The sequence below is a fragment of the Bufo bufo genome, unplaced genomic scaffold, assembly GCF_905171765.1.
Source record: "Bufo bufo unplaced genomic scaffold, aBufBuf1.1, whole genome shotgun sequence".
Lineage (NCBI taxonomy): Eukaryota > Metazoa > Chordata > Amphibia > Anura > Bufonidae > Bufo > Bufo bufo.
The window spans coordinates 2,634-25,331 of NW_024400633.1; the positions used below are offsets into that span (position 1 = coordinate 2,634).

Sequence of the window (22,698 nt, forward strand, 5' to 3'; positions counted from 1 at the left end):
CCACAGTGCTGCACCCCTACATCTCCTCCTCATCTCCTTCTACCATCCTACCTGTGCTCTCCACAGTGCTGCACCTCCTACATCTCCTCCTCATCTCTGTCTACCATCCTACCTGTACTCTCCACAGTGCTGCACCCCTACATCTCCTCCTCATCTCTGTCTACCCTCCTACCTGTACTCTCCACAGTGCTGCACCCCCTACATCTCCTCCTCAACTCTGTCTACCATCCTAACCTGTACTCTCCACAGTGCTGCACCCCCTACATCTCCTCCTCATCTCTGTCTACCATCCTACCTGTACCTCCACAGTGCTGCACCCCCTACATCTCCTCCTCATATCTGTCTACCATCCTACCTGTACTCTCCACAGTGCTGTACCCACTACATTCTCCTCCTCATCTCTGTCTACCATCCTACCTGTACTCTCCACAGTGCTGCACCTCCTACATCTCCTCCTCATCTCTGTCTACCATCCTACCTGTACTCTCCACAGTGCTGCACCCCCTACATCTCCTCCTCATCTCTGTCTACCATCCCTACCTGTACCCTCCACAGTGCTGCACTCCTACATCTCCTCCTCATCTCTGTCTACCATCCTACCTGTACTCTCCACAGTGCTGCACCTCCTAAAACTCCTCCTCATCTCTATCTACATCCTACCTGTACTCTCCACAGTGCTGCACCTCCTACATCTCCTCCTCATCTCTGTCTACCATCCTACCTGTACTCTCCACAGTGCTGCACCTCCTACATCTCCTCCTCATCTCTGTCTACCATCCTACCTGTACTCTCCACAGTGCTGCACCTCCTACATCTCCTCCTCATCTCTGTCTACCATCCTACCTGTCCTCTCCACAGTACTGCACCCCCTACATCTCCTCCTCATCTCTGTCTACCATCCTACCTGTACTCTCCACAGTGCTGCACCCCTACATCTCCTCCTCATCTCTGTCTACCATCCTACCCGTACTCTCCACAGTGCCTGCACCTCCTACATCTCCTCCTCATCTCTGTCTACCATCCTACCTGTACTCTCCACAGTGCTGCACCCCCTACATCTCCTCCCTCATCTCTGTCTACCATCCTACCTGTACTCTCCACAGTGCTGCACCTCCTACATCTCCTCCTCATCTCTGTCTACCATCCTACCTGTGCTCTCCACAGTGCTGCACCTCCTACATCTCCTCCTCATCTCTGTCTACCATCCTACCTGTACTCTCCACAGTGCTGCACCCCTACATCTCCTCCTCATCTCTGTCTACCATCCTACCTGTGCTCTCCACAGTGCTGCACCTCCTACATCTCCTCCTCATCTCTGTCTACCATCCTACCTGTACTCTCCACAGTGCTGCACCCTCCTACATCTCCTCCTCATCTTTGTCTACCATCCTACCTGTACTCTCCACAGTGCTGCACCTCCTACATCTCCTCCCTCATCTCTGTCTACCATCCTACCTGTACTCTCCACAGTGCTGCACCCCCTACATCTCCTCCTCATCTCTGTCTACCATCCTACCTGTGCTCTCCACAGTGCTGCACCTCCTACATCTCCTCCTCATCTCTGTCTACCATCCTACCTGTACTCTCCACAGTGCTGCACCTTCTACATCTCCTCCTCATCTCTGTCTACCATCCTACCTGTGCTCTCCACAGTGCTGCACCCCCTACATCTCCTCCTCATCTCTGTCTACCATCCTACCTGTACTCTCCACAGTGCTGCACCCCTTACATCTCCTCCTCATCTCTGTCTACCATCCTACCTGTACTCTCCACAGTGCTGCACCCCTACATCTCCTCCTCATCTCTGTCTACCCTCCTACCTGTACTCTCCACAGTGCTGCACCTCCTACATCTCCTCCTCATCTCTGTCTACCATCCTACCTGTACTCTCCACAGTGCTGCACCCCCTACATCTCCTCCTCATCTCTGTCTACCCTCCTACCTGTACTCTCCACAGTGCTGCACCTCCTACATCTCCTCCTCATCTCTGTCTACCATCCTACCTGTACTCTCCACAGTGCTGCACCCCCTACATCTCCTCCTCATCTCTGTCTACCATCCTACCTGTACTCTCCACAGTGCTGCACCTCCTACATCTCCTCCTCATCTCTGTCTACCATCCTACCTGTGCTCTCCACAGTGCTGCACCCCTACATCTCCTCCTCATCTCTGTCTACCATCCTACCTGTACTCTCCACAGTGCTGCACCCCCTACATCTCCTCCTCATCTCTGTCTACCATCCTACCTGTACTCTCCACAGTGCTGCACCCCCTACATCTCCTCCTCATCTCTGTCTACCATCCTACCTGTGCTCTCCACAGTGCTGCACCTCCTACATCTCCTCCTTATCTCTGTCTACCATCCTACCTGTACTCTCCACAGTGCTGCACCCCTACATCTCCTCCTCATCTCTGTCTACCATCCTACCTGTACTCTCCACAGTGCTGCACCTCCTACATCTCCTCCTCATCTCTGTCTACCATCCTACCTGTACTCTCCACAGTGCTGCACCCCTACATCTCCACCTCATCTCTGTCTACCATCCTACCTGTACTCTCCACAGTGCTGCACCCCCTACATCTCCTCCTCATCTCTGTCTACCATCCTACCTGTACTCTCCACAGTGCTGCACCTCCTACATCTCCTCCTCATCTCTGTCTACCATCCTACCTGTACTCTCCACAGTGCTGCACCCCCTACATCTCCACCTCATCTCTGTCTACCATCCTACCTGTGCTCTCCACAGTGCTGCACCTCCTACATCTCCTCCTCATCTCTGTCTACCATCCTACCTGTACTCTCCACAGTGCTGCACCTCCTACATCTCCTCCTCATCTCTGTCTACCATCCTACCTGTACTCTCCACAGTGCTGCACCTCCTACATCTCCTCCTCATCTCTGTCTACCATCCTACCTGTACTCTCCACAGTGCTGCACCCCCTACATCTCCACCTCATCTCTGTCTACCATCCTACCTGTGCTCTCCACAGTGCTGCACCTCCTACATCTCCTCCTCATCTCTGTCTACCATCCTAGCTGTACTCTCCACAGTGCTGCACCTCCTACATCTCCTCCTCATCTCTGTCTACCATCCTACCTGTACTCTCCACAGTGCTGCACCTCCTACATCTCCTCCTCATCTCTGTCTACCATCCTACCTGTACTCTCCACAGTGCTGCACCTCCTACATCTCCTCCTCATCTCTGTCTACCATCCTACCTGTACTCTCCACAGTGCTGCACCTCCTACATCTCCTCATCATCTCTGTCTACCATCCTAGCTGTACTCTCCACAGTGCTGCACCCCCTACATCTCCTCCTCATCTCTGTCTACCATCCTACCTGTACTCTCCACAGTGCTGCACTCCTACATCTCCTCCTCATCTCTGTCTACCATCATACCTGTACTCTCCACAGTGCTGCACCTCCTACATCTCCTCCTCATCTCTGTCTACCATCCTACCTGTACTCTCCACAGTGCTGCACCTCCTACATCTCCTCCTCATCTCTGTCTACCATCCTACCTGTACTCTCCACAGTGCTGCACCCCCTACATCTCCTCCTCATCTCTGTCTACCATCCTACCTGTACTCTCCACAGTGCTGCACCCCCTACATCTCCTCCTCATCTCTGTCTACCATCCTACCTGTACTCTCCACAGTGCTGCACCTCATACATCTCCTCCTCATCTCTGTCTACCATCATACCTGTACTCTCCACAGTGCTGCACCTCCTACATCTCCTCCTCATCTCTGTCTACCATCCTACCTGTACTCTCCACAGTGCTGCACCCCCTACATCTCCACCTCATCTCTGTCTACCATCCTACCTGTGCTCTCCACAGTGCTGCACCTCCTACATCTCCTCCTCATCTCTGTCTACCATCCTACCTGTACTCTCCACAGTGCTGCACCTCCTACATCTCCTCCTCATCTCTGTCTACCATCCTACCTGTACTCTCCACAGTGCTGCACTCCTACATCTCCTCCTTATCTCTGTCTACCATCCTACCTGTACTCTCCACAGTGCTGCACCCCCTACATCTCCTCCTCATCTCTGTCTACCATCCTACCTGTACTCTCCACAGTGCTGCACCTCCTACATCTCCTCCTCATCTCTGTCTACCATCCTACCTGTGCTCTCCACAGTGCTGCACCCCTACATCTCCTCCTCATCTCTGTCTACCATCCTACCTGTACTCTCCACAGTGCTGCACCTCCTACATCTCCTCCTCATCTCTGTCTACCATCCTACCTGTGCTCTCCACAGTGCTGCACCCCTACATCTCCTCCTCATCTCTGTCTACCATCCTACCTGTACTCTCCACAGTGCTGCACCTCCTACATCTCCTCCTCATCTCTGTCTACCATCCTACCTGTGCTCTCCACAGTGCTGCACCTCCTACATCTCCTCCTCATCTCTGTCTACCATCCTACCCGTCCTCTCCACAGTGCTGCACCCCCTACATCTCCTCCTCATCTCTGTCTACCATCCTACCTGTACTCTCCACAGTGCTGCACCTCCTACATCTCCTCCTCATCTCTGTCTACCATCCTACCTGTACTCTCCATTCAGCCAATGACTTCTACCATCCGATCTAGGGCTGAAACGATTACTCAAATTAATAGATTAACTCGACACAAAAAAATCCTCGAATTGATTGACTCTAATCGATGATTCGTTTGTTGCCATGTGACCACAGAGTGTGAGTGAAGAGGTTGCTGTTACTCACTCTCCGTGGTCACCCGCCTGCTCGCACAATGCTGCACTGGATCCTGACGTACACACATCGTCAGGACATTTTAGTTCACTGGCGCTGCGGCTGGGCACTGATGGCTAGGAGGGGGAGTGGGGGGAACTGGTGGCAGTGGGGAATCTGGTGGCTTTGGGGGAGGAGCTGGTGGCATTGGAGGGGGAGCTGATGTCACTGGGGGAGTGGAGCTGATGTCACTGGGAGAGTGGAGCTGATGTCACTGTGAGAGTGGAGCTGATGTCACTGGGAGAGTGGAGCTGATGTCACTGGGGTGGGGGAGAGCTGAAGGCACTGGGGTGAGGGAGAGCTGAAGGAACTAAGGTATTGGAGCTGATGGCACGGTGGGAGCTGATGGCACTGGGGAGAATGGAGCTGATGGCATGGTGGGAGCTGATGGCACTGGGGAGAATGGAGCTGATGGCACTGGGGAGAATGAAGCTGATGGCACTGGGGAGAGGGGAGCTGATGGCACTGGTGAGAATGGAGCTGATGGCACTGGGGGGAATGGAGCTGATGGTACTGGGGAGAATGGAGCTGATGGCACTGGGGAGAATGGAGCTGATGGCACTGGGGAGAATGGAGCTGATGGTACTGGGGAGAATGGAGCTGATGGTACTGGGGAGAATGGAGCTGATGGTACTGGGGAGAATGGAGCTGATGGCACTGGGAAGAATGTAGCTGATGTCACTGGGAGAGTGGAGCTGATGCACTGGGGTGAGGGAGAGCTGAAGGAACTAAGGTATTGGAGCTGATGGCACGGTGGGAGCTGATGGCAATGGGGAGAATGGAGCTGATGGCACTGGGGAGAATGGAGCTGATGGCACTGGGGAGAATGGAGCTGATGGCACGGTGGGAGCTGATGGCACTGGGGAGAATGGAGCTGATGGTACTGGGGAGAATGGAGCTGATGGCACTGGGGAGAATGGAGCTGATGGCACTGGGGAGAATGGAGCTGATGGTACTGGGGAGAATGGAGCTGATGGCACGGTGGGAGCTGATGGCACTGGGGAGAATGGAGCTGATGGCATGGTGGGAGCTGATGGCACTGGGGAGAATGGAGCTGATGGCACTGGGGAGAATGGAGCTGATGGCACTGGGGAGAATGGAGCTGATGGCACTGGGGAGAATGGAGCTGATGGCACTGGGGGGAATGGAGCTGATGGTACTGGGGAGAATGGAGCTGATGGCACTGGGGAGAATGGAGCTGATGGCACTGGGGAGAATGGAGCTGATGGTACTGGGGAGAATGGAGCTGATGGTACTGGGGAGAATGGAGCTGATGGTACTGGGGAGAATGGAGCTGATGGCACTGGGAAGAATGGAGCTGATGTCACTGGGAGAGTGGAGCTGATGTCACTGGGAGAGTGGAGCTGATGCACTGGGGTGAGGGAGAGCTGAAGGAACTAAGGTATTGGAGCTGATGGCACGGTGGGAGCTGATGGCAATGGGGAGAATGGAGCTGATGGCACTGGGGAGAATGGAGCTGATGGCACTGGGGAGAATGGAGCTGATGGCACGGTGGGAGCTGATGGCACTGGGGAGAATGGAGTTGATGGCACTGGGGAGAATGGAGCTGATGGTACTGGGGAGAATGGAGCTGATGGCACTGGGGAGAATGGAGCTGATGGCACTGGGGAGAATGGAGCTGATGGCACTGGGGAGAATGGAGCTGATGGCACGGTGGGAGCTGATGGCACTGGGGAGAATGGAGCTGATGGCACTGGGGAGAATGGAGCTGATGGTACTGGGGAGAATGGAGCTGATGGCACGGTGGGAGCTGATGGCACTGGGGAGAATGGAGCTGATGGCACTGGGGAGAATGGAGCTGATGGTACTGGGGAGAATGGAGCTGATGGCACTGGGGAGAATGGAGCTGATGGCACTGGGGAGGATGGAGCTGATGGCACTGGGGAGGATGGAGCTGATGGCACTGGGGAGAATGGAGCTGATGGCACTGGGGAGAATGGAGCTGATGGCACTGGGGAGAATGGAGCTGATGGCACTGGGGAGAATAGAGCTGATGGTACTGGGGAGAATGGAGCTGATGGCACTGGGGAGAGTGGAGCTGATGGTACTGGGGAGAATGGAGCTGATGGCACTGGGGAGAATGGAGCTGATGGCACTGGGGAGAATGGAGCTGATGGCACTGGGGAGAATGGAGCTGATGGCACTGGGGAGAATGGAGCTGATGGCACTGGGGAGAATGGAGCTGATGGCACTGGGGAGAATGGAGCTGATGGCACGGTGGGAGCTGATGGCACTGGGGAGAATGGAGCTGATGGCACGGTGGGAGCTGATGGCACTGGGGAGAATGGAGCTGATGGCACTGGGGAGAATGGAGCTGATGGCACTGGGGAGAATGGAGCTGATGGCACTGGGGAGAATGGAGCTGATGGCACTGGGGAGAATGGAGCTGATGGCACTGGGGAGAATGGAGCTGATGGCACTGGGGAGAATGGAGCTGATGGTACTGGGGAGAATGGAGCTGATGGTACTGGGGAGAATGGAGCTGATGGCACTGGGAAGAATGGAGCTGATGTCACTGGGAGAGTGGAGCTGATGTCACTGGGAGAGTGGAGCTGATGCACTGGGGTGAGGGAGAGCTGAAGGAACTAAGGTATTGGAGCTGATGGCACGGTGGGAGCTGATGGCAATGGGGAGAATGGAGCTGATGGCACTGGGGAGAATGGAGCTGATGGTACTGGGGAGAATGGAGCTGATGGCACGGTGGGGAGCTGATGGCACTGGGGAGAATGGAGCTGATGGCACTGGGGAGAATGGAGCTGATGGCACTGGGGAGAATGGAGCTGATGGTACTGGGGAGAATGGAGCTGATGGCACTGGGGAGAATGGAGCTGATGGCACTGGGGAGAATGGAGCTGATGGCACTGGGGGGAATGGAGGTGATGGCACGGTGGGAGCTGATGGCACTGGGGAGAATGGAGCTGATGGCACTGGGGAGAATGGAGCTGATGGTACTGGGGAGAATGGAGCTGATGGCACGGTGGGAGCTGATGGCACTGGGGAGAATGGAGCTGATGGCACTGGGGAGAATGGAGCTGATGGTACTGGGGAGAATGGAGCTGATGGCACTGGGGAGAATGGAGCTGATGGCACTGGGGAGAATGGAGCTGATGGCACTGGGGAGAATGGAGCTGATGGCACTGGGGAGAATGGAGCTGATGGCACTGGGGAGAATAGAGCTGATGGTACTGGGGAGAATGGAGCTGATGGCACTGGGGAGAATGGAGCTGATGGTACTGGGGAGAATGGAGCTGATGGTACTGGGGAGAATGGAGCTGATGGCACTGGGGAGAATGGAGCTGATGGCACTGGGGAGAATGGAGCTGATGGCACTGGGGAGAATGGAGCTGATGGCACTGGGGAGAATGGAGCTGATGGCACTGGGGAGAATGGAGCTGATGGCACTGGGGAGAATGGAGCTGATGGCACTGGGGAGAATGGAGCTGATGGCACTGGGGAGAATGGAGCTGATGGCACTGGGGAGAATGGAGCTGATGGCACTGGGGAGAATGGAGCTGATGTCACTGGGGAGAATGGAGCTGATGGCACTGGGGAGAATGGAGCTGATGGCACTGGGGGGAATGGAGCTGATGGCACTGGGGAGAATGGAGCTGATGTCACTGGGGAGAATGGAGCTGATGGCACTGGGGAGAATGGAGCTGATGGCACTGGGGAGAATGGAGCTGATGGCACTGGGGAGAATGGAGCTGATGTCACTGGGGAGAATGGAGCTGATGTCACTGGGGAGAATGGAGCTGATGGCACTGGGAGGAACTGATGCACTTAGGCTGATCGCACAAGGGGGAACGAAGTGTGTTGGGGACTTATGGCAGGAGGTGTGATGAGTTTTTATAAAGGAAAACAGTCTATTTTTCTTATTAGATTTCTTGATTAATCGTAAAAATAATCGGTAGAATACTTGATTTCTAAAATAATCGTTTACTGCAGCCCTAATCTGAACCTCTCAGTCCCGGCTCCAAGATTTCTCCTGAGCTGCATCAGTTCTCTGGAATGCTCTACCCCAAGAAATAAGGCTAAGCCACAATACACACAGTTTAAGGCACTCCCTCAAAACACATCTCTTTAGGGTGGTCCATCACATCCCACGATCTCCACATAGCCCATTTACCATTCCCTGATCCTCCACCGCACCCAGAAGCACTGCAGATACCAGCTGCTGACCGGCTCATTCAGCTTGATATCTGCTCCCCTATTCCCCCAAGATGGCTGGACCATCGTACAAAACCAGCACCTCTACCATGTCACCCCTATCTCCTCCATCCTGTGTCTCCTCCATCTCCTCATAGATTGTAAGATCTTGTGTCTCCTCCATCTCCTCATAGATTGTAAGCTCTTGTGTCTCCTTCATCTCCTCATAGATTGTAAGCTCTTGTGTCTCCTCCATCTCCTCATAGACTGTAAACTCTTGTGTCTCCTCCATCTCCTCATAGATTGTAAGCTCTTGTGTCTCCTCCATCTCCTCATAGATTGTAAGCTCTTGTGTCTCCTCCATCTCCTCATAGATTGTAAGCTCTTGTGTCTCCTCCATCTCCTCATAGACTGTAAGCTCTTGTGTCTCCTCCATCTCCTCATAGATTGTAAGCTCTTGTGTCTCCTCCGTCTCCTCATAGATTGTAAACTCTTGTGTCACCTCCGTCTCCTCATAGATTGTAAACTCTTGTGTCTCCTCCATCTCCTCATAGATTGTAAGCTCTTGTGTCTCCTCCATCTCCTCATAGATTTTAAAACTCTTGTGTCTCCTCCATCTCTCATAGATTGTAAGCTCTTGTGTCTCCTCCATCTCCTCATAGATTGTAAGCTCTTGTGTCTCCTCCATCTCCTCATAGATTGTAAGCTCTTGTGTCTCCTCCATCTCCTCATAGATTGTAAGCTCTTGTGTCTCCTCCATCTCCTCATAGATTGTAAGCTCTTGTGTCTCCTCCATCTCCTCATAGATTGTAAGCTCTTGTGTCTCCTCCATCTCCTCATAGATTGTAAGCTCTTGTGTCTCCTCCATCTCCTCATAGATTGTAAGCTCTTGTGTCTCCTCCATCTCCTCATAGATTGTAAGCTCTTGTGTCTCCTCCATCTCCTCATAGATTGTTAGCTCTTGTGTCTCCTCTATCTCCTCATAGATTGTAAGCTCTTGTGTCTCCTCCGTCTCCTCATAGATTGTAAGCTCTTGTGTCTCCTCCATCTCCTCATAGATTGTAAGCTCTTGTGTCTCCTCCGTCTCCTCATAGATTGTAAGCTCTTGTGTCTCCTCATCTCCTCATAGATTGTAAGCTCTTGTGTCTCCTCCATCTCCTCATAGATTGTAAGCTCTTGTGTCTCCTCCATCTCCTCATAGATTGTAAGCTCTTGTGTCTCCTCCATCTCCTCATAGATTGTAAGCTCTTGTGTCTCCTCATAGATTGTAAGCTCTTGTGTCTCCTCCATCTCCTCATAGATTGTAAGCTCTTGTGTCTCCTCCGTCTCCTCATAGATTGTAAGCTCTTGTGTCTCCTCCGTCTCCTCATAGATTGTAAGCTCTTGTGTCTCCCCATCTGTTACTATGTTATTTGACTGATTGTACCTGATCCCCTGAACTGTAAAGCGCTGCGGAACATGTTGACGCTATAGAGATAGTTATTATGTGTCCTCGCTTTGTCTCCCACATCACAGAAGACCACCAGGTCCTCACTGTTACTGCTCATTACCCTCCAGCTCTTCACATTTTCCACCCTTTAATGTATGACAGGTTCTTTTTAATTCCACTGATTTCTTGTTATTAGGGATGAGCGGACCCGTGGATGTTCGGTTTCACCTGGTTCAGACGAACTTTGGGTCAAAGTTCGGGTTCGGAACCCGAACTTGACCCAAACTTGAACCTGAACCCCATTGAAGTCAATGGGGACCTAAACTTTGGGGCACTAAAATGGCTGTAAAATAGTCGTAGTAAGGGCTAGAGGGCTGAAAAGGGAGAACAATGGGGGTGAGAGCAGGAGAGCTGCCCTGCGGACACAGGCGGACAGGGAAAGGACAGAGGCTACTCTCACACTTGAGGCAGAGGATTCTGCCTGCCGGATCCGGCAATCCGGACGCAAACGCATGACATTTGTCAGACGGATCAGGATGTGGATCCGTCTGACAAATGCATTGAAATACCAGATCCGTCTCTCCGGTGTCATCCAAAAAAACGGACCCGGTATTTTTTCATTTTTTTTTGCCGGAACACTTAATGCCGGATCCAGCACTAATACATTTCAATGGAAATTAACCGCCTCCGGACCGCCTAACGCAGGATCGCGTTCCGGAGGCGGCAGCTCTGCGCACAGTCACGCATATACGCGTCATCTCGCGAGACGCGAGATTTCCTGTGAACGAGCGCACACAGGCGCGGAAGGTAAGAGAGTGGATCTCCAGCCTGCCAGCGGCAATCGTTCGCTGGCAGGCTGGAGATGTGATTTTTTTTTATCCCCTAACAGGTATATTAGACGCTGTTTTGATAACAGCGTCTAATATACCTGCTACCTGGTCCTCTGGTGGTCGCCTTTGTTTGGATCGACCACCAGAGGACACAGGCAGCTCAGTAATAAGTAGCACCAAACACCACTACACTACACCCCCCCTGTCACTTATTAACCCCTTATGAACCCCTGATCACCCCATATAGACTCTCTGATCACCCCCCTGTCATTGATCACCCCCTGTAAGGCTCCATTCAGACGTCCGTATGTTTTTTACGGATCCACGGATACATGGATCGGATCCGCAAAACACATACGGACATCTGAATGGAGCCTTACAGGGGGGTGATCAATGACAGGGGGGTGATCACCCCATATAGACTCCCTGATCACCCCCCTGTCATTGATCACCCCCCTGTAAGGCTCCATTCAGACATTTTTTTGGCCCAAGTTAGCGGAAATTGTTTATTTTATTTTTTTTCTTACAAAGTCTCATATTCCACTAACTTGTGTCAAAAAATAAAATCTCACATGAACTCCCCATACCCCTCACGGAATCCAAATGCGTAAAATTTTTTAGACATTTATATTCAAGACTTCTTCTCACGTTTTAGGGCCCCTAGAATGCCAGGGCAGTATAAATACCCCACATGTGACCCCATTTCGAAAGAAAACACCCCAAGGTATTCGCTGAGGGGCATATTGAGTCCATGAAAGATTGAAATTTTTGTCCCAAGTTAGCGGAAAGGGAGACTTTGTGATAAAAAAAAAAATATATATTTCCGCTAACTTGTGCCAAAAAAAAAAAAATTCTATGAACTCGCCATGCCCCTCATTGAAAACCTTGGGGTGTCTTCTTTCCAAAATGCGGTCACATGTGGGGTATTTATACTGCCCTGGCATTTTAGGGGCCCTAAAGTGTGAGAAGAAGTCTGGGATCCAAATGTCTAAAAATGTCCTCCTAAAAGGAATTTGGGCACCTTTGCACATCTAGGCTGCAAAAAAGTGTCACACATGTGGTATCTCCGTACTCAGGAGAAGTTGGGCAATGTGTTTTGGGGTATCTTTTTACATATACCCATGCTGGGTGAGATAAATATCTTGGTCAAATGCCAACTTTGTATAAAAAAATGGGAAAAGTTGTCTTTTGCCGAGATATTTCTCTCACCCAGCATGGGTATATGTTAAATAACACCCCAAAACACATTGCACAACTTCTCCTGAGTACGGCGATACCAGATGTGTGACAATTTTTCGCATTCTAGGTGGGCAAAGGGGGCCACATTCCAAAGGGCACCCTTCGGATTTCACCGGCCATTTTTTACACATTTTGATTTCAAAATACTTCCCACACATTAGGGCCCCTAGAATGCCAGGGCAGTATAACTACCCCACAAGTGACCCCATTTTGGAAAGAAGACACCCCAAGGTATTCTGTGAGGGGCATGGCGAGTTCCTAGAATTTTTTATTTTTTGTCACAAGTTAGTGGAATATGAGACTTTGTAAGGGAAAAAAAAAAATCATCATTTTCCGCTAACTTGTGACAAAAAATAAAAAGTTCTATGAACTCACTATGCCCATCAGCGATACCTTAGGGTGTCTACTTTCCGAAATGGGGTCATTTGTGGGGTGTTTGTACTGTCTGGCCATTGTAGAACCTCAGGAAACATGACAGGTGCTCAGAAAGTCAGAGCTGCTTCAAAAAGCGGAAATTCACATTTTTGTACCATAGTTTGTAAACGCTCTAACTTTTACCCAAACCATTTTTTTTTTACCCAAACATTTTTTTTTTTAATAAAAGACATGTAGAACAATAAATTTAGAGAAAAATTTATATATGGATCTCGTTTTTTTGCCAAAAAATCGTTAAATTTTGATAAATAACAAAAAAAGTTAAAATGTCAGCAGCAATGAAATACCACCAAATGAAAGCTCTATTAGTGAGAAGAAAAGGAGGTAAAATTCATTTGGGTGGTAAGTTGTATGACCGAGCAATAAACGGTGAAAGTAGTGTAGTGCAGAAGTGTAAAAAGTGGTCTGGTCAATAAGGGTGTTTAAGCTAGGGGGGCTGAGGGGGTTAATGCCGGATCCGGCATTCCGTCAAGTGTTCAGGATTTTTGGCCGGAGAGAAAACTGCAGCATGCTGCGGTATTTTCTCAGGCCAAAAAACGTAAGAGGAACTGAACTGATGCATCCTGGGCAGATTTCTCTCCATTCAGAATGCATTAGGATAAAACTGATCAGTTTTTTTCCGGTATTGAGGCCTGAGGACGGAACTCAATACCCGAAAAGAAAAACACTAGTGTGAAAGTACCCTTAAAATAACATAGAATAGAAAAAAAATATAAATAATAATCTTGATTTATGAGGTGGAGGTCCATATGGAGTAGGAGGTTTAGGAGGCGGTGGACGTGGCGGTGTAGGTGGAAGCGGTGGTGGAGGAGGAGATAGCCAACACTGGTTTTGTTTTTTTTATTTTATTTTTTTTCCTTTATTTTTTATTTTATTTTTATAAATTAGGGTGCACTCCAAAAGAGTGTGAAATATCCTAAATACAAGAATGAGCAATTGCGCTGCAGTATAACAATGGCTGCTTAGTGCCGGTATACATGTCTATTCTGCACAAGGTACGGACAAGTCCTGAGGGATCCAGGCCTGGTTCATTTTAATGAACGTGAGCTTGTCCACTTTGGCTGTGGAAAGGCGGCTGCACTTGTCTGTGATGACGCCCCCTGCCGTGCTAAACACACGTTCAGATAATACACTGGCTGCAGGGCAGGCCAGCACCTCCAAGGGGTGAAGGGCAAGCTCAGGCCATGTGCCCAATGTGGAGACCCAGAAGTTGAAGGGGGCAGACCCGTCATTCAGTACGTGTAGGCATGTGCACACATACTGCTCCACCATGTTGGTGAAATGCTGCCTCCTGCTAAGACGTTCCATATCAGCTGGTGGTGCTGGTTGTTCGGTCATGGTTACCCTGCCTTCTGAGGTGCTGGCGGTGCCCCAGCGACTTCCTCCACCGCCTCCGCCTCGTGCTTCCACTGTGACCCTGCTGTCAGGTGTGAATGCCATCAGCAGCGCTTCTACCTGCGTTCACTTCTTCTCGCGGATCTTACGATAACGCTCACGTACCCGAACTCCAAAGTTTGGTACGGATCCAAACACTACTTGCTAGCCCCAATATTCTATAAGGCCTGTGACTCGGAATATGTAACTTCTACTTACCATGTGACAACGTTCGTCGGAGCTCCAGGAGGCTGCGGAAACTCAGAGAAGCCACATGTGGCTTTCCCATTGGTCTGTCTCCTCTTCAACGTCCTCCTCAAACTTTATCCAGCGAGCGGTCTCTTTCCACTGCAGTTCCTGGTGCTTGTCCATAACTAACTCATTCAGCTCTACAAATACCTGGGGATGTAGAAGTGAGATGGCGTATTATCCAAACACGCCCTCTAACCTGGAGGCTTCATACAGATGGCCATATCCAAAATCCATATCACCCAGCTTGCTGTAGGTCCCATACTGTACCTCTGTGAAGGAAAATCATGGCGTGTTCCATCATAAAAAGTATTACGAGGGTATCCTGCCCTAGAAACGCTGCTACTAAGGGACAATATAATGCTAGCCTCCACTACTCAGTCTGCAGGAGGCCTTAGTGTCACATAGCTATGGTCAAGACTTAATAGTCCACTAGTCTCATCCTCACCTCATGTGGTTGCAGGGTTACACTCTTCCGATGTGGGTGTCTCTCTTTATGATCTTTGTTAATGTGAACCACTTGACCTTTGCCTCTTTCGAACTAGATGTCTACGTACAGCTGGAAGGTCCTCAAAACGATGACCTAAAAATGGATCAACATATGGTATAAACTACTGATCAACCCTGGTAGTTACATATCTCCTGATCTATATTGCACATTGAAAGAATTGTATCAGATAATCCATGTGTGAAAGTTCTGCTTCATTTATGGTCTGTTATGGTCTGAACCTTTAATAGAGCTTTAGTGCATAAACATTCACCTGATAATTTCTGGTAGAATCTATAGATTCATCATTAACAAATCTTTGTCACTATAGCAGCAAACTGGCCCAGAACTGGCCATGATACAAACACCTCTTTCCATGCTTTGGATGTGGTTTTTATGTTATAAATAAAATAAACAAAATGCTGATAGTAGTGAACTGTCCCACAACTTGTACAACCCTCTCATGAGCACTGACTCTTCAGTTGTCCTCGGTTGGTTGTAATAGGACACAACTATGGGCCAGCATGTTGATGACCTGGACCATGGTAATGATTACATGGACCAGCATAGGTTTTCATGATCAAAATCATCATCTTGATGATCTGGACCAGTGTGTCAATGAAATGTATCAGCATGAAGAAGACTTACACTACCATCATGATTACTTGGATCAGTGTGTCAATGATTTGTAACAGCATTTCTATGATCTGGATCAGCGTCAAGATCACATGGACTAGCATGTTAATGATCTGGACCAGCATGAAGATGATGTGGACCAGCCTGTCAATGATCTGGAACAATGTGGCAATAATCCTGACCAGCGGGAATATCGATGAAATAGCCCTTCAAGTCGACAAAATGGACCCATGTGTTGATGAAATGGAAAAAAGTGATGATGACCTGGACCAGCATGAAGATGACCTGGACCAGTGTGTCAGTGATTTAGACCAGAGTGTCAATAATCTGGACCAATGTGATGATGATCTAGTCCAGCATGAAGATGGCCTGGACCAGCGGGTTGATGACCTGGACCAGAATTTCAATGATCTGAACCAGTAAATGTGGATGCTCTGGACCAGTGTGATCATAATTTTGATCAGCAGGCCAGTGTGACCTGGAGGACTCAGGATTATGTTTTCCAATTTTTAAGGGCATCCTAACTTGAGACCCAACCCTTCCACCAACATTCCTGATCTGTAATGCAGGTTATCCTTGGCGCTGGTTACTTGCATTGGCTTTTAGCGGGTTCTCTGTATATCTGTGGCTTAAGCTGAAACACATTTTAGAGGCAGTAGATTCTACCAGACTCTTAGACTGTCACCACTCTATAGGAAGCAATGATCTGGAACAGGTGAGAGTTCTCCACACACAGTAACATCTCAAGAAATTTGATAAAGATGGGGGTAAGTTGCCAGGACTCAGGACTAAGGAAAATGCTGGGGGGAGGGTAGACTATAAAGATGTCTCCTTACTAGTGTAATAAAGATATTCTCACTCACTCTTCATGTAGTCCAAGTCAGCTGATGCAAGGGTCTTGGCCTCAGTCTCGTCAGTTGGTACCAGATGGTAATGGGCATCTTCAGGGTGAGTCATGCTGCAATTCTACGGCGCTCAGTAAGGCTATAGCTGCGATGGGGAGGCTGCGATGATTAGGGCGAGTAGAGCTTCCCCCCTCTACAGTTGGGGATGTGCTGGTTCCCTGTTCTTGTCTGCAAACATAGAGGGATCACAGAGCATCACAGCCGATTGGTGAAAGCTAACATCTGAGACTACTACGTTTATCCACTATACCTCTGCAACCCTGACAACTAACCTTCACCTGTGCAGCCTTAAAAAACCTTTACCATGGCAGTCCTGACAACTACCCTGTACTTGTGCACTCCTGACAACTAAACTCTATCTCTGCAACTTTGTCAACTGACCTGGATATTTACAGTCCACCCTGACAACTAGCCTTTACTTAACTACTGTATCTTTTATCTCTCAAATTTAACATATATCTGTCTTCCACTTACCTCAGTGCGTCAAATTTCTGCTCTTTACTACCAACATCTACTGAAGAAGCCAGAACCACGCCAGAACTTTTCTGAGGGTCATTGTCCTCCACTGGGAAGAACTAGAAGAAGGGGAGGAGAAGATGAAATATTAGAAGATCCTCTCTACCTGCTCTGGACCTGGCTCCCTGATTGAGTAAAATGCAGATGTGAAAGGACAGACACACAGTTACTGAGAATGCCAACATGGTTGTCTCGCATGTTGCCCAAATTGTTGCCCGCACTCCTGCCTGCATGGTGTCCACATTGTAGTCTGCATTGTTGCCTACCCTGTTCGAGTACACATGTGTTCTAACAATGGCTGTAAGGACTTCTACAGAATGGTGTGTCTGGCCTTAGATGAGGGTTGTGGAGATACAAGGAGAACATTACAGTGACATCGCTAGTTCATCACCTTCATGTCCCCATTGTCAGGCTCTTCATCAGGGGTTTTCTCTCCCTCAGTGTCTTCTTCTTCTTCTTCCTCCCGTTCTTGAATGGTGCCAGGAGTATCTCCAGGAACTGAGGTTCTTTTCCTCCTCTTCTTCTTTTTCTTGTGTTTGCGAGGGTCTCGGTTTGCGATATCAGACGGGAGGTGGGAAGACAGAGGATGATGGATGTGATGTGAGGACTGACGGTGGTCTAAAATACAAGAAGCAAAATACACATAAACATGAGGTATGTGATGAGAAGACAATCAGCAGAACTTCACCAACAGCAATATATAACATAAACCTCTACTGTCCATATGATGTACTCCTGCCCACCAACCTCCTCCTGTTCTCCCTGCCCCCCTTCACTCTCCTCGTATCCTTCTGCCCCCTCACTCTCTTCATGTCCTTCTGCCTCTTACTCCTTCATGCTCTACTGCCCCTCACCCTCCTCATGTTCTCCTGCCCCTCACTTTTCTCATGCTCTCCTGCCCTTCACTCTCCTCATGCTCTCCTGCCCCTCACTCTCCTCGTTCTCCCCTGCCCCTCACTCTCCTCGTGCTCTCCTGCCCTTCACTCTCCTCATGCTCTCCTGCCCCTCACTCTCCTCGTTCTCTCCTGCCCCTCACTCTCCTCGTTCTCTCCTGCCCCTCACTCTCCTCGTTCTCTCCTGCCCCTCACTCTCCTCGTTCTCTCCTGCCCCTCACTCTCCTCGCTCTCTCCTGCCCCTCACTCTCCTCGTTCTCTCCTGCCCCTCACTCTCCTCGTTCTCTCCTGCCCCTCACTCTCCTCGTTCTCTCCTGCCCCTCACTCTCCTCATTCTCTCCTGCCCCTCACTCTCCTCGTTCTCTCCTGCCCCTCACTCTCCTCGTGCTCTCCTGCCCCTCACTTTCCTCTTGCTCTCCTGCCCCTCACTTTCCTCGTGCTCTCCTGCCCCTCACTCTCTTCATTCTCTCCTGCCCCTCTCTCCTCGTTCTCTCCTGCCCCTCACTCTCCTCGTTCTCTCCTGCCCCTCACTCTCTTCATTCTCTCCTGCCCCTCTCTCCTCGTTCTCTCCTGCCCCTCACTCTCCTCGTTCTCTCCTGCCCTTCACTCTCCTCGTGCTCTCCTGCCCCTCACCCTCCTGCCCCTCACCTCTCCTCGTTCTCTCTGCCCTCACGCTCCTCGTCTCTCTTGCCCCTCACTCTCCTCGTGCTCTCCTGACCCCTCACTCTCCTCGTTCTCTCCTGCCCTTCACTCTCCTCGTTCTCTCCTTCCCCTCACTTCTCCTCGTTCTCTCCTGCCCCTCACTCTCCTCGTTCTCTCCTGCCCCTCACTCTCCTCGTTCTCTCCTGCCCCTCACTCTCCTCGTGCTCTCCTGCCCCTCACTCTCCTCGTGCTCTCCTGCCCCTCACTTTCCTCTTGCTCTCCTGCCCCTCACTTTCCTCGTGCTCTCCTGCCCCTCACTCTCCTCGTTCTCTCCTGCCCCTCTCTCCCTCGTTCCTCTCCTGCCCCCTCACTCTCCTCGTTCTCTCCTGCCCCTCCACTCTCCTCGTTCATCTCCTGCCCCTCACTCCTCCTCGTGCTCTCCTGCCCCTCACTCTCCTCATTCTCTCCTGCCCCTCACTCTCCTCGTTCTCTCCTGCCCCTCACTCTCCTCGTGCTCTCCTGCCCCTCACCCTCCTCATGTTCTCCTGCCCCTCACCTTCCTCTTGCTCTCCTGCCCCTCACTTTCCTCTTGCTCTCCTGCCCCTCACTCTCCTCGTGCTCTCCTGCCCCTCACTCTCTTCGTGCTCTCCTGCCCCTCACTTTCCTCTTGCTCTCCTGCCCCTCACTTTCCTTGTGCTCTCCTGCCCCTCTTTCTCCTCATTCTCTCCTGCCCCTCTCTCCTCGTTCTCTCCTCCCCCTCTCTCTCTCGTTCTCTCTTGCCCCCCTCACTCTCCTCGTGCTCTCCAAGCCCCTCACTCTCCCTCGTGCCTCCTCCCTGCCCCTCACTCTCCTCGTGCTCTCCTGCCCCTCACTCTCCTCGTGCTCTCCTGCCCCTCACTCTCCTCGTTCTCTCCTGCCCCTCACTCTCCTCGTGCTCTCCTGCCCCTCACCCTCCTCATGTTCTCCTGCCCCTCACTTTCCTCTTGCTCTCCTGCCCCTCACTCTCCTCGTGCTCTCCTGCCCCTCACTCTCCTCGTTCTCTCCTGCCCCTCACTCTCCTCGTGCTCTCCTGCCCCTCACCCTCCTCATGTTCTCCTGCCCCTCACTTTCCTCTTGCTCTCCTGCCCCTCACTCTCTTCGTGCTCTCCTGTCCCTCACTTTCCTCTTGCTCTCCTGCCCCTCACTTTCCTCGTGCTCTCCTGCCCCTCACTTTCCTCTTGCTCTCCTGCCCCTCACTTTCCTCTTGCTCTCCTGCCCCTCACTTTCCTCTTGCTCTCCTGCCCCTCACTCTCCTCGTGCTCTCCTGCCCCTCACTCTCCTCGTTCTCTCCTGCCCCTCACTCTCCTCGTGCTCTCCTGCCCCTCACCCTCCTCGTGCTCTCCTGCCCCTCACCCTCCTCATGTTCTCCTGCCCCTCACTTTCCTCTTGCTCTCCTGCCCCTCCCTTTCCTCTTGCTCTCCTGCCCCTCACTTTCCTCTTGCTCTCCTGCCCCTCACTCTCCTCGTGCTCTCCTGCCCCTCACTCTCCTCGTTCTCTCCTGCCCCTCACTCTCCTCGTGCTCTCCTGCCCCTCACTCTCCTCGTGCTCTCCTGCCCCTCACTTTCCTCGTGCTCTCCTGCCCCTCACTTTCCTCTTGCTCTCCTGCCCCTCACTTTCCTCTTGCTCTCCTGCCCCTCACTTTCCTCTTGCTCTCCTCGGTCTCACTCTCCTCTTGCTCTCCTACCCCTCTCTTACATTGGAAGTCCTCTTCACTGTAACTCTTCCCCAGCTCGGTTGGGCTTCGAGGATGAGCATCCTGTAGATATCTTCAAATCTTTCCACACCAAGAGCCTGTATGACATCTCCGTCATCTTCATAATGAAGGGAAATTTTGGGGAGGAGACAGAACAGGAGGGGCTGCAACACACAAATGGGCCAGATTAAAAGATATAAGGGCCACAGAGTAAGGTCTCCATGCACATCCGTCGAACGTGCTGTCCATTTACTATATATGGGGGTCTATCTGACAGCAAAAATATCAATGAACCCCAATTTAGTGTGTCAATGTCCTGTACCACAAGTGTCAGTATGTAGTGTGTTCTGTACCTCAAGTTATTTGTCAGGAGGTATGAGGAGATTAGATCAGATGTATGGAGAGGACAGGTTGTAGGCTGGATATTACATGTGAGGAGGTATCAGGAGATTAGGTCAGAGATGTATGGAGAGGACAGGTTGTGGACTGGATATTACATGTGAGGAGGTATCAGGAGATTAGGTCAGAGATGTATGGAGAGAACAGGTTTGTAGACTGGATATTACATGTGAGGAGGTATCAGGAGATTAGGTCAGAGATGTATGGAGAGGACAGGTTGTAGACTGGAGATTATGTGTGAGGAGGTATCAGGACATTAGGTCAGATGTATAAGAGAGGACAGGTTGTGGACTGGAGACAATATGTGAGAAGGTATCAGGAGATTAGATCAGAAATGTATGGAGAGGACAGGTTGTAGACTGGAGATTATGTGTGAGGAGGTATCAGGAGATTAGATCAGAGGTGTATAGAGAGGACAGGTTGTGGCCTGGAGATTATATGTAAGGAGGTATCAGGAGATTAGATCAGAGATGTATGGAGAGGACAGGTTGTAGACTGGAGATTATGTGTGAGGAGGTATCAGGAGATTAGATCAGATGTATGGAGAGGACAGGTTGTAGACTGGAGAGTATGTGTGAGGAGGTATCAGGAGATTAGATCAGAGATGTATGGAGAGGAGAGGTTGTGGCCTGGAGAACATATCTGAGGAGGTATCAGGAGATTAGGTCAGAGATGTATGGAGAGGACAGGTTGTGGAGTGGAGATTATATGTGAGGAGGTATCAGGAGATTAGGTCAGAGATGTATGGAGAGGACAGGTTGTGGCCTGGAGACAATATGTGAGAAGGTATCAGGAGATTAGGTCAGAGATGTATGGAGAGGACAGGTTGTGGACTGGAGAACATATCTGAGGAGGTATCAGGAGATTAGGTCAGAGATGGAGAGGACAGGTTGTGGAGTGGAGATTACATGTGAGGAGGTATCAGGAGATGAGGGCCATGGTGGAAAAGGGACAAAGCTGTATTTTATTGTGGACATTTTAAATTGAATTTGGTGGGCATTGGTGGGGGTGGAAGTAGAGTTGGTAGAGGATGATAATGAATTGCTGAAATCTGAGTCATGAGATGGAGATGAGAATGAAGTGTGAATAATAAATAATTAGTGAAATCTGAGTAATGGTTTGATGATGCCTAACTAGGCCAATAAACTGGTAAGGTAGAGTAGATAAAATTCTTCACACCTCAGAGTGAGAGAAGCTGCACTGTAGAGCAACTGTATCGGGACTAAAGATCAGACAGAAGGGCAGGAGTGGAGGGTAACAGGCTGGATGATGGAGTGCAGGACTTGGAGAATCAGTTATGACGTTCATTGGGATTAGAGGATGGAGGGACTGAGAGGAATACAGAGGACGTGTGGACAGTCTTACCTGAGTCATGCTGGTGGAGAGGTGATGACTGATGGCGAGGGACGTTCACTTAAAGTGAGGGGAGCGGGAGGAGGCACCAGAATCAAGACTAATGGCTATGGAGGAAGGGTTGACATTGTGCGGACGATTCTTATCTAGTACTGAGATTGTAGAACGGACACAAGGACGCCGCGACATTACGACGTATCAAACCTTCTGCCACTTCAAATATTGACAAACTCAATAACGTCACGTGTAATACAAAAACCCTACACACGTGCAGATCATATGTACGGAGTCTAGAGCTGCCAGAAGACAATGGAGGCCCCATTTATACCAGACAAACCTTATAGGAGAGAAATGTTGGCTACAGATGCCTTTATAAGACACACAGGGGGCAGATATAACTACACACAGGGGGCAGATATAACTACACACAGGGGGCAGATATAACTACACACAGGGGGCAGATATAACTACACACGGGGGGGCAGATATAACTACACACGGGGGGCAGATATAACTATACACGGGGGCAGATATAACTACACACAGGGGGCAGATATAACTACACACGGGGGGCAGATATAACTATACACGGGGGGCAGATATAACTACACACAGGGGGCAGATATAACTACACACGGAGCAGATATAACTGC

At 50.5% G+C, this 22,698-nt stretch overlaps 1 long non-coding RNA gene across 1 annotated transcript; it reads right to left on the reverse strand.

The window, feature by feature from the left end:
* Nucleotides 1-14,456: 14,456 nt before the first annotated feature.
* Nucleotides 14,457-20,454, reverse strand: LOC120984417. The gene is made up of 6 exons (XR_005775262.1): nt 20,296-20,454; nt 17,418-17,644; nt 16,985-17,085; nt 16,469-16,678; nt 14,931-15,065; nt 14,457-14,632 (listed from the first exon to the last, which is right to left on the reverse strand). It is a non-coding gene; the product is annotated as an uncharacterized LOC120984417 (long non-coding RNA).
* Between the last annotated feature and the right edge of the window lie 2,244 nt (nt 20,455-22,698).